We start from the raw sequence: 15,791 nt of genomic DNA on the forward strand, positions 1-15,791 counted from the left end.
AACATAAGCAATGGTGGATTCAGGTATGGAAGCCACAAAACAAAAACAAATCTACAAACATCTTAAAACACTGGAAATTACTGGCAAAACTTGCAACCCAAAGACAAGGTGTAAGTTAAGATATTATCATATTTGGGGGCTTTTTGAGAACAAACCCTCCCTTATAAGAGATAAGCCTTCTGTTTAGGCCTTCCTACATTTGATTTTATACATATGTTCCTTAGCCATTACACACAAACTTAGGACCCCAGCATCTGAAGCAGTGCCTGGCACACAGGAGGCCCTCAGCAGACATTTGATGAATAAACAAACAACCAGATCAACAGAAGAGACTAGATGTGGCAGCGAGTGGAAATATTTCAAAAGCTGGAACAAAACTCTTCTTGGGGAGAGAACTGCCTTTTCCTGGAAGATACAGTGGTGGGACCTTTTTTATTCCAGTGGAACACAATTTATTATTGTTCTGTGGACATCCACCAAATTTGTCAGTTTTGTACCTATGCTCAGACGGTAAAGAATCTGCCTGCGATGCGGGAGACCCAGGTTCGATCCCTGGGTCTGGAAGAATGATAACCCACTTCAGCATTCTTGTCTGGAGAATTCCGTGGACAGAGGAGCCTGGCGGGCTACAGCCCATGCAGTCACAAAGGATCAAACACTGCTGAGGCCCTTTTTAATTTATTATTTATATTAATTTTTTGGTTGAAGACATTTATTTATCTATGTTGGCGCATGATTGCTTTGCAATGTGGTGTTAGCTTCTGCTGTACAAGAACGTGAATCAGCTATATGTATGCGTCTATCCCCTCCCTCTTGAGCCTGCCTCCCACCCACTGCCATCCCAGCCCTCTCGGTCATCACGGGGCTTCCAGCTGAGCTCCCTGTGTCACACGGCAGCTTCCCAGCAGCTACTTAATTTGCTGGTGGCGTTGCATATGTTGGTGCTGCCCTCCCCATCCACCCCTCCCATCCCTTCCCCCTGTGCCCCGTGTCTGCTCTCCACATCAGCGTCTCTTTTCCTGCCTGAAAATAGGTTCATCTGTACCATTTTTCTCGACCCCACATAAGGGCATTAATATACTATATTGTTCCTCTCTTCCTGACTTACTTCACCTGTATTTCTGGCAGGATGGCAGACCAGGTGCTTTGAATTACATTTCCAATGAAGAATCACTAAAATATGAAATGATATCTTTTTTTAATAACATGATACCCATTTTCTTTCATTTATTGTTTGGGCCTCACCACACGGCTTGTGGGACCTTAGCTCTCTGACCTGGGATTGAGCCCTGGCCCCTGGCAGTGGAAACTTGGATTCCTAACCACAGAATCATCAGGGAAGTCCCTGAAATGAAATATTTAAAAAGCATCTTTTAAACACATCACCAGCCAAACTGGGACAGAGGTAAGGTGTGTGGAGAGGCAAAAATAAACAAGACAAATGCAGGAGGTCATGGAGCGCTAAGACTCACTTTCACTGATGGTTTCTGCTACACCTACAGAGTTTGAACTTTCCTGGGCAGGGAGCTGAAAAGTAGGAATGCAACTGAAAACATAGCCTGCTCAAGCTGGCCAGGTCTTGTTATTTTTAATCCCTTTCTAAGGTTGACTTCCAATTCCTACATATAAAGCTGGTATTACAAAGGGCTAGAACTCACTTGTAAAGAAGAACTAGAAATTAATTTGCTGTTCAGAAGGGGAGTATCTGAAACGGGGAGCAGGGGAGTGGAAGGTCTTACAGCGAGAGCCAGCTCTGTGACCCGTTTTCCCGCTGGGTAATGAGGCCTACTTGCTTTCACATGTTCTGAGCTCATTCCCCAAAACAGAATGGGGTGTGCTTAAATGTTAGCTCTGCTGAGAAGAGACAGAAGTCCCTTGATCAAGTAGACTTCTCATTCTTTATCATTGACCAGGAAGGGTATGGCCTGTTTGTCTTGATGCAGCCCTCTTCTTACTTGTCCAATCAAAGTCATTCTTTAACCTAAGAAGGGAGGCATTCAGAGCAAGGAAACTAGCATGTTCCTGAGATCTGGCTATGTGTGTGCAGGAACTAATGATATACTTCAGCACTTGACCCTACAAAGGACCTGCGAGGTAGGCACCGTCGTGTTGCTCAGTCGCTAAGTCATGTCCGATTCTTTTCGACCAAGGTCCTTCACTATCTCGTGGAGTTTGCTCAAACTCATGTCCATGGAGTTGGTGATACTATCTCATTCCTCTACTGTCCTCTTCTTTTGCCTTCAATCTTTCCCAGCTTCAGGGTCTTTTCCAGTGAGTCAGTTCTTCACATCAGGGGGCCAAAGTACTGGAGTTTCGGCTTCAGCATCAGCCCTTCCAATGAATATTCAGGACTGATTTTTTTAGGATTGACTGGTTTGATCTCCTTGCAGTCCGAGGGACTCTCAAGAGTCTTCTCCAGCACCACAATTTGAAAGCATCGTTCTTTCACACTCAGCCTTCTTTATGGTCCAACTCTCACATCCGTACGTGACTACTGGAAAAACCATAGCTGGGACTATATGGACCTTTGTAAGCAAAATGATATCTCTGCTTTTTAATACACTGTCTAGGTTTGTCAAAGCTTTTCTTCCAAGGAGCAAGCGTCTTTTAATTTCATGGCTGCAGTCACCATCCACAGCGATTTTGAAGCCCAAGAAAATAAAATCCGTGACCGTTTCCACTTTTCCCCTCGGCAGGCATCAGTGCCCCACTTTCACAGATGAGGAGCCTGGGAATCAAAGGCTGCAGTAACGAGTCCAAGTTCACATAGATAGAAGTGGGAAAACTTGGTAACTGGAGGCTGCCGTCCACTTCAGAGTCATGTTCCACCATAGGTCTTCACCACTGCTCTGGAATCTAAGATGCTTGAAGGCAGGACCCATCTTTCATCAACAGGGCACCACGGAGCTCCAGGACAGGAGGGCTGACCAGTAAACAGTAACAAACCTCTGATTCCCAGTGCTGCATCATGTCACCTCCCTGACAGCTCTGTAGACGTGCAGCTCTGCCTTGTATTCACTTCCCACCCCAAGACGCGTCTTGCTGGGTTTGTTCCCTTGACAAGTACGTATTGTCTTAAAACTCAAAGTTCTCTTTCACATTTTATCCTTGTGTCCCTGGGGAAAGGTTTCTCATTTCCCTACTCAGGCAGCCAGTTTAGGGAAATCACACAGGAAGGAGACCTGATTGTCCACAGAACTGCCAACCAGGAGCGTGAGCTACGTTTGGAATTCACAGCCCAGGAAACCATCCAACCTGCTTGCAAAGCATCAGCAGCAGCGGCTCAAAGAAAACCAGGTACAACATAATCCTCTTCTTGTACTCTCATTTACATCCTCACCATATTAATTTTCTTTGTTTCAACCCGAACTAAAGTCAAGGAAGGCTTCTTAAGCAGTGTTATTCACATGCATTAGCAACCCTAAAATGACAAAATGCTCTAATTCCATCCGCTGATAAAAGTAAATTTGACACCAACACTAAGCTGTTATTTTTCAAATAACAATGGTAACATTTAATTAGAATTTAACCTGGCTGCTTGCTTTCACTTAACAATGTACAGCAGAGTTCTCTGGCCAAAGGAAAGATTGACATCCAGCGTAAACACTGAATTTTAAAAAGAGCTGCTCACTAGTCTAATTATGCATGGTATCCTGCCATTAATTGCTAGCATTTCAAGTGGCTTGAAGGGTCAGCTGGTCTTTAGTCTTTCTTATTAAGATTGCAGATTAGATTAAATCTTTGTGGGGCCATTGCAGTTGCCTATCTGTAGAGTTAATGCTATGGTTTTTCCAGTAGTCACGTATGGATGTAACAGTTGGACCATAAAGAAGGCTGAGTGCTAAAGAATTGATGCTTTCCAACTGCAGCGCTGGAGAAGACTCTTGAAAAGTCCCTTGGACTGCAAGGAGATCAAACCAATCAATCCTCAAGGAAATCAACCCTGAATATTCACTGGAAGGACTGATGCTAAAGATGAAGCTCCAATACTTTGGTCACCTGATGTGAAGAGCTGATTCATTGGAAAAGACCCTGATACTGGAAAAGATTCAGGGAAGGAGGTAAAGGGGGTGACAGAGGATGAGATGGTTGGATGGCATCACCAATTCAATGGACATGAATTTGAGCAAATTCCAGGAGCTGGTGATGGAGAGGGGAGCCTGGCATGCTGCTGTCCACCGGGTGGCAAAGAGTCAGACACAACTGAGCGACTGAATGACAGGAACACACAGTTGCCTTGTAAAGATTACTTCTGTAGGGCTGCCCTGGTGGTCCTGTGGTTAAGAATCCACCTTGCAATGCAGGAGACACAGTTTCAACCCTGGTTTTCCCAATCCAGAGGTCAAACCCAGCTCTCCTATAGCTCCTGCATTGCCAGGTGGGTTCTTTACCATTAAGCCACCTGGGAAGCTTGGGGTCAAGACCACCCTACCTGTAAAATACAGTAACCAGGCATGTTTGTCCAGGACAACAAATTTGAGATCTGTCCTTCAGCCAACATAGACATGACTAAAATCCCAGCTGGTCCATTAAGTCCACTGCATGACCTCTCTGGGTCTCAGACTGACCTCTCTGGGTCTCTGAGTGTCTGGTGGGGATTAACTGAGATGATATACAAGGAAGATGTACAAAAATTCCCCTGAGATATTTGCAAAGACTTTATTCTCTTGGGTCCCTCCAGCTGGACCAGCCTCTAACACTGTCCTAATACATGTTCTGTTCACAATCTGTCCCCTTGAGACCTGGATGTAGAAATCACTCTTTCCCCTAATAGAGAGGAAGAGGGGCGAGAGATAAAATGTCAGCCAGTGTGAAAAAAGCAGAGACATTACTCTACCAGCAAAGGTCCATCTAGTCAAAGCTATGGTTTTTCCAGTAATCATGTGCAGATGTGAGAGCTGGACCCATAAAGAAGGCTGAGGGCAGAAGAATTGATGCTTTTGAACTGTGGTGTTGGAGAAGACTCTTGAGAGTCCCTTCAACAAGCAAGGAGATCCAACCAGTTAATCGTAAAGGAAATCAGTCCTGCATATTCATTGGAAGGACTGAAGCTGAAACTCCAATAGTTTCTGTCTGATGTGAAGAACTGACTCATTGGGAAAGCCCCTGATGCTGGGAAAGATTGAAGGCAGGAGGAGAAGGGGAGGACGGAAGATGAGATGGTTGGATGGCTTCACCGACTCAATGGATATGAGTTTGAGCAAACTCCAGAGATAGTGAAGGACAGAGAAGCCTGGTGTGCTGCAGTCCATGGGGTCACAAAGAGTTGGATACAACTTGGCGACTAAACAACAACAACAAAACCGTCTCCCAGTGTGTAGAGGTGATGGGGCCTTCACAGAGATCTGTGACGTATCGATAGGGGACGAGAGCTTTTCGGTCTAAACAGTTGTTTTTCATGGATGTGCTGTCATCTGTCCGCAGGAGGATCGTGCTTTTAAAATGTTGCAGGCTCCGTCGTGTTTAGGAAGGATCTACAGTAAGTCCACTACATACGAACTTTCAAGTCACGAGCTTTCCAAGATACGGACGTGCTTTCCATAATGACAGGAGAGTGAAATCACAGCTTGCCCTCCGTCTCCTATTGCTGACGACCCTTCATCCCTACCATCTCCCACCTCCTCTCCCTCCTCCAGGCAGTAACCCTTCCTCCCTGGTCACTCGATGCCAGCCCCTGGGTATCAACTGCTGTACTGCACTGCTGAACTCTTCAAGGTGCTGTGCTGTAAGATTAAAAGTGTTTTCTTTATTTTTGTGTGTTTGTTCTTTATGTATCATTTGTATAAAAAGTGTTATAACCGCATTACAGTACAGTACTATAGAGCCGATTGTGTTAGTTGGGTTCCTAGGCTAACTCTGCTGGACTTTTATAAATGAGCTCTCAGAAGGAAACCCATTCGTATGTGGGGCACTTACTGTCCTTGTTTTTTTAACCTGACTTTCCACTTCAGTGAAGAAAGTTCGAAAGAGGAATCCGGAGGAGGAAGGGGGAGAGGAGAGGAGGAAGGAAGGCAAGGAGGGAGAAAGGAGTTGGAATGAACAGCAGCGAGTCTCCAGTGCCCGAGGTTACGTATCGATCTTAGGCCTACTCAGAAAGCTGAGCAGAGGCCCCGCGAGAAAAAGAAAATCGAACCTGTTTCACGGGCTGGTTTTCCTACACCGGTCTTCTATTTGTTGCTGACGCCTGCCCCCCTGTGGACATTCTTCACATCGCTTGGATTTTCAGAAACGGAAGGGCTCACAGTGGAAAACGTTTTCAGAGCGTCCCCAATGCCTGCAAGGTAAAACTCACTAAACAAAGAGCCTTGGGGATCCAGCCCCTGCCAAGACAGCCTCCTCTCCGTTTCCCCCCACCACCAGCCTTCATAGTTCCCCAAAAACAGCCTTGATCAGAGACCAACCCTGGGATCAGACCAGAGTTCAAACTCCAGGCTCCCTTTTCTCCTCAGCTGTGTGACTCTGGGCAGGTCACCTAACCTCTCTGAGCTTGTTCCTCATCTGTCAAACGGGCACAATAATAGCACCTACCTCCTGGAGCTGTTGTAGGGTTAAATGCCATAAAGCATGAAAACCGTCTTACAGGTTACACACCTCGATGAACTTCAGCTGCTCTGTGCTGTGTGCCAAGTCACTGCATTGTGTCTGACTCTTTGGGACCCTATGGACTGTAGCCCGCCAGGCTCCTCTGTCCTTGGAATTTCCCAGGTGAGAATACTGGAGTGGGTTGCCATGCCCTCCTCCAGGGGATCTTTCTGACCCAGGGATTAAACCCATGGCGCTTACGTCTCCTGCATTGGCAGGCAGCTTCCTTACCACTAGCGCCACGTGGGAAGCCCTCTCTGTAAATTCATTCTTTCTGCCTCTAAGATTTAGTCACTCAGTTGTGTCCAACTCTTTCGACCCCATGGACAGAGGAGCCTGACAGGCTACAGTCCATGGGATTCTCCAGGCAACAATACTGGAGTGGGTTGCCATTTCCTTCTCCAGGAGATGTGCTTCTAAACCAATCATTTAATAAGAATTTTTTTATGAACTACACGGATGACAAATAAAGCAGCCTTTAAAAGACCTATAGTCAAATGGAAGAGAAAGAAATACAAATAATCATGATATTTTTTATTTTGGCAAAGGCAGTGGTAGAGTTCAGGGTAGTTTTGCGTCCTTAGCTCAGTCATGTCCGACTCTTTGCGACCCCATGGACTGGAGCTCACCAGGCTCCTCTGTCCATGGGATTCTCCAGGCAAGAATACTGAGTGGGTCCCCATTTTCTTCTGCAGGGGATCTTCCCGACCCAGGGATTGAACCCGAGTCTCCTGTATTGCAGGCATGTTCTTTACCATCTGAGCCATGAGAGATTTTGAGTTCCTCCAAAAAAGCAAACTTGAGATAAAGAATTGTAGGCATTGATTCATCTGGGGAAGTGGTCCTAGGGACCAGAGCTGGGGGCTTGGGAGGAGTGAAGAGAAGCAAGGAAGAAAGCCCATAGAAGGTGCTTTATCGAGTGGGATCTTGTGGACAATTGAGGCTTGAGCCCATGGGGACTCTCTAAGGAGCCACAAAGAGTGTGACTCGTATTGACTGCCTGGAGGACTGAAAAAGGGGACATTTATCCAGCAGCTCTTATGTCTCAACTGTCAAGATTGTCCCTTAGAGTGTTGACTCCCTCACTCTGCCAGGCCTGTGTGCCTGCAAGCACCCAGCACATCTCTGCATGCATCCTGAGCCCCAAAGTCAGGCAAGCCCAGAGGCAGAGAGCAAAATCAGCGGGACCACTGAGGAAGCGTGGGACACTTGCACCTGCCCAGAGCTGGTGGCCCAGGAATGGCTGGAATAAATGAGGGCAGGCAGGACTCAAAGAATTGATGCTTTAGAACTTGATGCCAGAGAAGACTCTTGAGAGTCCTTTGAACAACAAGGAGATCAAACCAGTCCATCCTAAAGGAAATCCACCCTGAATATTCATTGGAAGGACTGATACTGAACCTGAAGCCCCAATACTTTGGCCACCTGATGTGAACAGCTGACTCATCGGAAAAGACCTTCGTGCTGGGAAAGAATGAAGGCAGAAAGAGAAGAGAGTGACAGAGGCATCACTGATGCAATGGACATGAACTTGGGCAAACTACAGGAGACGGTGAGGGACAGGGAAGCCTGGCGTGCTACAGACCGTGGAGTCGCAATGAGTCATATATGACTTGGCAACTGAACACCAGGATGCAAGGCTGGGCACGAGAGATGTCTGATGCTGGCCCAGGGAATCACAGGCGCAGAGCACAGGCCCTTAACACAGCTCATCCTTCGGTCAAAGACCTGCGGCTTCATCACACAGAGTTTCCTGGAGTGAATGGCTACCCCAGGGCTAGACCACATTGCCCTCATCTGGGGGGAGGGGGACAGACTGCTGAAGGACTGAGCTGGGGCAATGCCAGGGGGACTGAGGGCAGAGGTGGAGGAAGGGGGCGGTCAAGGGGTCTCTGCAGGAGCTAAGGTGGGCAGGGTTTGGTGAGACAATGGTCACAGTGGTCGATGACTCTGGGTGACCCACGGTTCCAACCTGAATGCTACCACCCAAGGCAGAAAAGACTTGCCCCTCGTGGATTGCTATGGTTTCATTGACTGAGTACACATACCCTCCCCTGCAAATTCCTATGCTGAAATCCTAACGTCTGATAGGATAGAATTAGGAGGTGGGGCCTTTGGGAGGTGCTTAGATTGTAAGAGTGGTGACTTCACGAATGGGATAGTAGTCATTGTTCAGTTGCTCAGTCACGTCGACTCTTTGTGACCCCACAGACTGCAGCAGGCTCCCTTGTCCTCCACTAACCCCCTGAGTTTTCTCAAACTCATGTCTGTTGAGTCGGTGATACCATCCACCCATCTCAGCCTCTGTCGTCCACTTCTCCTCCTGCCTTCAATCTTTCCCAGGATCAGGGTGTTTTCCAATTAATTGGCTCTTCACATCAGGTGGCCCAAGTATTGGAGCTTTAGCTTCGGCATCAGTCCTTCCAATGAATATTCAGGACTGATTTCCTTTAGGGTTGACTGGTTTGATCTCCTTGCTGTCCAAGGGACTCTCAAGAGTCTTCGCCAACACCACAGTTCAAAAGCATCAGTTCTTTGGCGCTCAGCCTTCTTTATGGTCCACCTCTCACACCTATACATGACTATGGAAAAACCATAGCTTTGACCAGACGGACCTTTGTTGGCCAAGTGATGGCTCTGGTTTTTAATCTGCTGTCTAGGTTTGTTATGGATTTCCTTCCAAGGAGAAAGCTTATTTTAATTCCATGGCTGCACTCACCAGCCACAGTAATTTTGAAGCCCAAGAAAATGAAGTCCGTCACTGCTTCGATAAGGGTAGAGCCCTTGTGACAGGGATTAGTGCCCTTATACAAGGCCCCACAGAGCTCCCTAGCCCCTCCTGCCATGTGAGAACACACTGAGAAGTCTGGGACCCAGAAGAGGGCCCTCCTCAGTCCTGTTGGCACCCTGATCCAACTTTCTTCCAGTCTCAGGCTCTAGGAAATAAAGTTTTGTCATCTGTAAGCCCTCAGCAGGCTGGCATCTCAGCATCCAGAATGGACTAAGACAGGGATGGATGCTGAGCTCTGACATAACACGTCAAGTTCCCTCTGGACACCGCAGTGGAAAGGGTCAATAAGCAGATAGGAACCAGAGTGTAGTAATTAGGGAAGCTTCGGCACTGGAATACGGAGAGACGGAACAGGAAGTTGAAAGGGACCTGGTGAGTCAGTTTTTCTGTTGATGCCCGCAAGTGAGAGCATGATAGCCACCTGGTGCCTGCGTTGGTGTGGGGCCCCTCGAGAGCCTGGGGAGTGACTGCCAGAGTCCTTCACACCTACCTCCAGCTTGTGACAGAGCAGAGGATGGAGAGGGAGAGATGAGCTACTGAAGACTGAGTCTCGTCCCTTCCTTTCTGTGTTAGACAGAGGAACCAAGACTCAGACTCACGGGGCAAGCCAGAGGTGGCCATGTGGGAAGAAGCCAACGTCAAGGCCTCTTGGGAAGGACACTGCCCAGGAGAAGTGGCCTGGCAGGACGAAGGAGCCCAACACAGAAAGGTACCATGGCATCAAAAGGTGATAACTCTGGCAGTTTCTTCCCCGGTGGCTCAGATCATAAAGAATCTGCCTGCAATGCAGGAGACCCAGGTTTGATCCCTGCATTGGGAAGATCCCCTGGAGGAGGGCATGGCAACCCACTCCAGTATTCTTGCCTGGAGCATCCCACTGACAGAGGAGCCTGGTGGGCTACAGTCCATGGGGTCGCAAAGAGTTGGACACGACTGAGCGACTAACACTTTCACTTTTCTTTCACTTTCCTGGCAGCCTAGGGGCCAAGGGTTACTCCTGCTGGAGGAGAAAGCTATATTAAGGGTTGCTGGTTGGAGGCAGTGGCCAGAGGACTCCAGCTGAGATGTACTCGATGAAATAATTAGCCTGTAAAACTGCCATTCCCAGACAGCACCTGTGGCTGAATGTACCTGCATCAGCCCAGCACACCCTCCTGGTCCTGCATTCTTCCTGGAACCAACTTACCAGCACCCTCAGAGGTGGATACGCCAGCCCCAACCAAGCCTCCAGATGAGTGTAGCCCCAGACGACATCTGACAGCAACTTCAGGGAGACCCTGAGCCAGGATCCCCAAATTAGCCAGCCCCAAAACAGAAACTTAGGAGGATAAGAAATAACGGTTTTTTAACCCACTGTTTGTTATGCAGCAGCAGACAACTAGTAAATGGCTCCAGCCACAACTATGATTCAGAATGGAGGAGAGTTCCAGGAAAGTGTTTTTAACAAACTCGTTAGAAGATCCTTCTGATGACTCAAGTCAGGGGAAGAACGAGACCAGAGCAAGGTATCTGGGGTCTTGACATTTGGTGTCTCTATGTTCAGTGCCTCCACGGAGCTCACAGCACCGGGGTGCAACAGGCAATTTTGTTGATCAGTCACTAAGTCATGTCCGACGCTTTGCAGCATGCCAGGCTTCCCTGTCCATCACCATCTCCAGGAGTTTGCTCAGACTCATGTCTGTTAAGTTGGTGATGCCATCCAACCATCTCATCCTCTGTCGTCCCCTTCTCCTCCTGCCTTCAATCTTTCTCAAAATCAGGGTCTTTTCTAATGAGTCAGCTCTTTGCATCAGGTGGCCAAAGTATTGGAGTTTCAGCTTCAGCATCAGTCCTTCCAATGAATATTCAGTACTGATTTCCTTTAGGATGGACTGGTTGGATCTTCTTGCTGTCCAAAGGACTCTCAAGAGTCTTCTCCAGCACCTCAGTTCAAAAGCATCATTTCTTCAGTGCTCAGCCTTCTTTATGGTCCAACTCTCACATCCGTACATTACTTCTGGAAAAACCATAGATTTGACTATAAGGATCTTTGCTGGCAAAGTAATGTCTCTGCTTTTCAATATGCTATCTAGGTTTGCCATAGCTTTTCTTCCAAGGAGCAAGTTCTTTTAATTTTATGGCTGCAGTCACCATCTGCAGTGATTTTGGAGCCTTAGAAAATAAAGTCTGACACTGTTTCCATTGTTTCCCCATCTATTTGGCATGAAGTGATTATTGCAACAGGCAAACATCGTTTTGGGGTCTTGGATTTTGTTTTTATTGAGATATAACTGACATGTCATATTGTGTCAGTTTACAGCGTACAGCGTGGTGATTTGATACACTTAACTATAGCAACACGACGACCCCCATAGCGTTCCGTAAGGCTTCTATCACGTCACATAACTACCATCTCTGTGATGAGTGCATTTAAGATCTGCTCTCTTACAACTCTGAAGCATAGAATACAGTATTGTTGACTATAATCCTTATCCTGTGCATCAAATCTCCAGAGCTTACTCATCTTCCCATTGCAAGTTGTTTAGTTATGACTGTAGAATCTGTGTTTGAAGGAGCTAGGCAGTGTTCTGGGGCAGCGGTTTCTAAGAGTCACTGAAACAGCTCGAGAGGAACTTGCAGATAAGCCAGTCGCACTCCCAGCTAAGCTCACAGCACCACCAAGTGGACATTTTAAAATATGCACTGTGTTGTTAGTTTCCAAGTCTTGTCAGACTCTTCCTGACCGCACGGACTGTAGTGTGCCAGGCTTCCCTGTCCCTCACTACCCGCTGGAGTTTACTCAAACTCATGTCCCTTGAGTCAGTCATGCTATCTATCCATCTCACTATGTATAAAACAGATAACTAATAAGAACCGACTGTATAGCATAGGGAAATATATACACTGTGGTGATCTAAATGGGAAGGAAATCCAAGGAAGAGAGGGTATATGTGTGTATGTGGCTGATTCACTTTGCTGCACGGCAGAAACAAACGCAACATCGTAAAGCAACTACACTCCAATAAAAAAAAAAAAAAAAAAAAAAAAAAAAAACACCTCTCATCTTCAGTTCAGTTCAGTTCAGTCGCTCAGTCGTGTCCGACTCTTTGCGACCCCATGAATCGCAGCATGCCAGGCCTCCCTGTCCATCACCAACTCCCAGAGTTCACTCAGACTCACGTCCATCGAGTCAGTGATGCCATCCAGCCATCTCATCCTCTGTCGTCCCCTTCTCCTCCTGCCCCCAATCCCTCCCAGCATCAGAGTCTTTTCCAATGAGTCGGCTCTTCGCATCAAGTGGCCAAAGTACTGGAGTTTCAGCTTCAGCATCACTCCTTCCAAAGAACACCCAGGACTGATCTCCTTTAGGATGGATGGGTTGGATCTCCTTGCAGTCCAAGGGACTCTCAAGAGTCTTCTCCAACACCACAGTTCAAAAGCATCAATTTTTTGGCGCTCAGCCTTCTTCACAGTCCAACTCTCACATACATACATGACCACTGGAAAAACCATAGCCTTGACTAGATGGACCTTTGTTGGCAAAGTAATGTCTCTGCTTTTGAATATGCTATCTAGGTTGGACATACCTTTCCTTCCAAGGAGTAAGCATCTTTTAATTTCATGGCTGCAGTCACCATCTGCTGTGATTTTGGAGCCCAAAAAAATAAAGTCTGACACTGTTTCCACTGTTTCCCCAACTATTTCCCATGAAATGATGGGACTACAGTGATTACTGAACAATATTTCATTGTTGGTCTTTTGAGTTGTTTCAAAGATTGCAGAAATTAATATATTTGTTATAATTTCTTCTTTTTTTGGCTGTGCTGGGTCTTAGTTGCTGCTCGGGCTTCTCTCTAGTTGCAGTGTGCGGGCTTCTCACTGCGGTGACTTCTTTTGTTGCAACTCCTGGGCTCGAGAGCACAGACTCAATAGTTGTGGCACAGAGGGTTAGTTGCTCTATGGCATGTGGGATCTTCCCGTACCAGGGATCAAACCCGTGTCTCCTGTATTGGCAGGTAGATTCTTTGCCACCGAGCCACCAGGGAAGCCTTCCTTGTGCCTTTTTATCTTATTGAAGTATAGCTAATTTACAATGTTGTGTTAATTTCTGCTGTTAGAGCAGAATGATTCAGTTATATACGTGTGTGTGTGTGTGTGTGTGTGTATTCTTTTCCATTATGGTTTATCACAGGATATAGAATATAGTTCCCTGTGCTAAACAGTAGGACCTTGTTGCTTATTCATTCTATCTTGTTTCTGATTATTTCACAGAATCTAAGATATGGGGCTACTAGATCAAATGCTGTAAAGTCTTAAGAGTATTGATAGAGATCTGACGACTCTCCTGAAAGCTTCGACGTGGCCCTCCGATCAGCAGGACTGGAAAACCCATGTCAGCACACGCATTGAAAACTGTTGCTGGTTTGTATCAGGGAGGAAGAGAGTGTCCTCCACCTTTCTAGGTTCTTCTGGCTGGTCTAAGAATTAAATTGACATGAGACAGATTAATAGGAGAAAAGCAAATAAAAGTTTATTGACATGTACGTATGGGAGAGTCCCAGGAAAATGGCCAAAATGGCCAAAGTCCTGACCTTAAATACCATCTTCAGCTAAAGACAAAAGAGGACCTTGTGGGTAGTGGTTTGGAATATAGAAGGGGAGAAAGACAATCCATGTGAAGATGGAAAAGAATAAACAGATGTTTGCTGGACCCTGCAGAGTTGAGGGACACGGAGTGGACTCTGGTCTCCCCCCACCACACCCAGCCCATATTCTTCTCAGATCTCTCTGGAGGAAGCTCTGTTCTCTGAACAAGCTCTTTATCTAAATTCTTTAGGCACCTGATTCTTCTTGTTTTTCATCGCTAAGAAATGTTTGCATTTCTTATGCTAAAGATTGTTTGCAACATCATGGACTGCAGCACACTAGGCTTCCCTATCCTCCACTATCTCCCAGGGTTTGCTCAGATTCATGTCCACAGGGTTGATGATGCTATCTGTCCTCTGTCATCCCCTTCTCCTCCTGCCTTCAATCTTTTCCAGCATCAGAGTCTTTTCCAATGAGTCAGTGCTTCGTATCAAGGTGGCCAAAGTATTAGAGTTTCAGCATCAGCATCAGTCCTTCCAATGGATATTCGGTACTGATTTCCTTTAGGATGGACTGGTTTGATCTCCTTAGGCTAAGGGAGAGGTCAAAAGAATGAAGTCCTAAATCTCTTTCTTCTTAATCAGCCTAGGAGTTCCCTGGTGGCCCAGGGCTTAAGGCTCCGAGCTTCTAATACAGAGGGCGAGAATTCAGTCCCTGGTCAGAGAACTGTGATCCCACTTGCCGCCAAAAAATATAAAAACAAGAAAACAAAGTTCGGGAAAAAAAAAAAAAAAGACAATCAGCCAAAAAAAACCCTCCTGCCAGAGAGATACGTGTTGAGGTGACAGATCTTGCCCCTTACGCTTAATGATCACTGTTGCCATCTCGTTGATTCCGTTTGCATTTCTTCAATAATGAGTGAGGTGGGACATTTAATTTTCCTCTCAGTCAGATTTCTAGTTCAAACTACTTTATCCAGAGATAACATCGTTTGCAAAACATTGTGGAAAGAAAATTCTCCCTGAAGATGAACCTCATATCCTGTGCTCTGTGACAACCTAGAGGGGCAGGAGGGGGTGGGAGGTGGGAAGGGGATCCAAGAGGGAGGGGACGTGTGCATACCTGTGGCTGATGCATATGGGTCTATGGCAGAAACCAACACAACATTGTAAGGCAATTATCCTCCAATTAAAAATAAACATATTTTAACTTAGAAATTCTCCCTAAAAATGGAGCAAATATATCTTTGGGACACTGAGGCAGAGGGCAGAAAGGGACTTAGGAGTATTCCCTAGGACACAGTCTCTCAGTGCTAAGAACATTCTAGAAACCCATCAGGTTTCTTTCTATCCATAATCCCCTGCACATAGTCTGGTCTGGACCCCCAGATGGCAGATGCCTCTGGCTGAGATGGGCTTCTCTTAGCCTCCATGATGCTCTGTCCTTCTTTCTTTCTCGCTAGAATGCCCCAAGTAGTATTTATTTTAACCATACTAAAAGTCACAGGCACCACTCTGCTGACAAAGGTCCATCTAGTCAAAGCTGTGGTTTTTGCACTAGTCACATAGGGATGTGAGAGTTGGACCACAAAGAAGGCTGAGCGCTGAAGAACCGATGTTTTCAAATTGTGGTGCTGGAGAAGACTCTTGACAGTCCCTTGGACTGCAAGGACATAAAACTAATCAATCCTAAAGGAAATCAACTCTGAATATTCATAGGAAGGACTGATGCTGAAGCTGAAGTTCCAATACTCTGGCAACCTGATGCAAAGCGCCAACTCATTGGAAAAGACTCTGATGCTGGGAAAGGTGGAGGGCAAAAGGAGAAGGGAAGGACAGAGGACGAGATGGTT

The sequence above is a fragment of the Bubalus kerabau genome, chromosome 7 (genome assembly GCF_029407905.1).
Source record: "Bubalus kerabau isolate K-KA32 ecotype Philippines breed swamp buffalo chromosome 7, PCC_UOA_SB_1v2, whole genome shotgun sequence".
Taxonomy (NCBI): Eukaryota; Metazoa; Chordata; class Mammalia; order Artiodactyla; family Bovidae; genus Bubalus; species Bubalus kerabau.